Genomic DNA, 2657 nt, shown 5'->3' on the forward strand with positions numbered 1-2657 from the left:
TGGGCTCAAGCAATCCTTCTGCCTCAGCCTCCTGAGTAGCTGGGACTACAGGCATGCGCCACCATGCCCGGCTAATTTTTTCTATATATTTTCAGCTGTCCAATTAATTTCTTTCTATTTTTGGTAGAGATGGGGTCTCGCTCTTGCTCAAGCTGGTCTCGAACTCCTGAGCTCAAGCAATGAAGTCTGCCATATCAATTGACTTCCTTTCACAACTACAGTCAGCCCTCTCAAACTCTGCTAGTGCTTTATCAACTAAGTTTCCCTAATATTCTAAATCCTTTGTTGTCATTTTAGCAATGTTCACAGCATCTTAACCAGGAGTAGATTCCAACTAAAGAAACCACTTTCTTTGCTCACTTTTAAGAAGTAACTCCTCTTATCCATTCAAGTTTTATCAAGAGATTGCAGCAATTCAGGCACCACTTCCAATTCTAGTTCTTGCTGTTTCTACCACATCTACAGTACTTTGTACACAAAAGGCACTCAATGACTATAATTAGTTCATTTCTTCTACCTATCCATTAGCTTTTGCCTACAGTATGCACTAGAATATGTCATCATTGTCACAGTAAGCAATACCTCAAAGTCTGGGATGAGATTTTAAACCAAGGTCAGTAAAAAGAGGAAAGGCTGTGAAGACTTGACTGAGTTGACCAGAATCCATACACTAGAGTTGGGATTAGTTAGGTGATAAAATAGCCAAGTCTATAAACGTGACCTGAAAATAAATATGTTAATGCTGTCAGCAAGAAGAGCCAATCTTAAACCCATTTAAAAAAGAAAAAACAAAAACCGTTAAAACTAGAAAACAAAGGATGACAAAGTATCAGAACAAACAAAAGGTCAGTGATGACTATGAACTCTAGGAAAAAAGCTGGAAACAGGATTACTTAATGCAATTATTACTGAGATAAAATCAGAGAGGCAGAAATATTAAGTCTCTCTTGAGATCAAGAAGGTATACTCCTTCGGGCATGGTGGCTCACGCCTGTAATCCTAGCACTCTGGGAGGCAGAGGCGGGCGGATCGTTTGAGCTCAGGAGTTTGAGACCAGCCTGAGCAAGAGCGAGACCCCGTCTCTACTAAAAAACAGAAAGAAATTAGCTGACGACTAAAAATATATAGAAAAAGTTAGCCGGGCATGGTGGCGCATGCCTGTAGTCCCAGCTGCTTGGGAGGCTGAGGCAGGAGGATTGCTTGAGCCCAGGAGTTTGAGGTTGCTGTGAGCTAGGCTGATGCCACAGAACTCTAGCCCAGGCAACACAGTGAGACTCTGTCTCAAAAAAAAAAAAAAAAAAAAAAAAGGTATACTCCATAACAGAGCAGGAATAATTCATCAGGTTTAACCCTGGCCTTGATCTAAGAAACCTGAATATTTGATTCAATACTAACGGTTCTCCAGTAATCCAATTTGTTACCCAATCTATCAAGAACAGGCAGTCATGCACAAGGAAAAAATTTTCTAGAGAAGTATGTCACCTAAAATAAACTAGTATGCCACCAGGTAAATTAACAAAATCAAAAGTTCTCAACCTGCAAAGTCAAGTACCAGACTCCTGTTATTTGTGACCTAACAAGGTGCTCTACAATTAATTAATATTAATAAAACAAATAGTCTTAGTCTTGTGATGCTGATCCCTACCATTTGAATTAACAGCTGCAAATCATATTTATGTAATTATACCAAACCTACATTCACAAAAAATATATGGAAAAAACCTTATATAGTTCAAGTTTTGCAAATCTAAAAAAAAAAAAAATCACAAGCCCTCACAAAACTTTCATCAACTTTATTAATCAAGTACAAATGTTTAGTATACTTAATAAATTTTTGTCAAATAAGTATAGAAAATAATATGGAACTACTTCAAAAGGAGACAGGTAGCTGGTTCACTTAGACAAACAAAAAGCTCAAGGAAGTAAGGCATAGGAAGGGATAATGCAATGGTTAGTACATGAAACCTAAGGAAGAGGTGAATGGTGGACACATGTATTCAGAGACCATGAGGCATCAGTTTCCTCTATGAACAGAACATTAGTAGACACAGGTATGACCCTAAAGTTTCTCCATAAAAGGAGCCTTGTTTCTATGGCTTTGTGGGCTTAACTATTATTTGAGAACCAATTTCACATATAAATCAACAAAACCAAGAGTTCACAGATCTGTGCTTAGGCACTGGGGAATCAAAAATAAATTGTTGTATCCTTAAGGAATGCAATTTAGCAGGGGAAACACATGAAAAATGAGGTGAACTTTTCTTGTTAAAAAAAAACAAAACAAAAAACAGTATGTGGAATAACCTAACATTCCTTTTAAAAGAAAAACCACCTGACCTGCATGTTTCCAAAAATATTAATTACTATGCCTCTTTGCCTTTCGAAATGTTTTCCCAGTCAGTTTTCTGAAAGCAAAGAAGGAAACACTTCAGTGAGGAAAAATTGAGGGACAAAGTAGAAGGAACACATGTATCACTGAAGAGTGTTCCTCTGAAGTTGTAATCATTTGTCAAGTAAATAGGCACACCAAAGCCCTGGAGCTCTATTTGCAGTAAGCAGATGAAGAACTTGAAAGGATACCAAGTTCTACTGCCTGCCCTGTCGAGTCCTTTCCCCAACTGAGTCCAGAATCTCCGGGTGGACTGTGAGTCTGCATT

This window comes from Propithecus coquereli, unplaced genomic scaffold (assembly GCF_000956105.1).
Source record: "Propithecus coquereli isolate 6110/MARCELLA unplaced genomic scaffold, Pcoq_1.0 Scaffold107, whole genome shotgun sequence".
NCBI classification, from domain to species: Eukaryota; Metazoa; Chordata; class Mammalia; order Primates; family Indriidae; genus Propithecus; species Propithecus coquereli.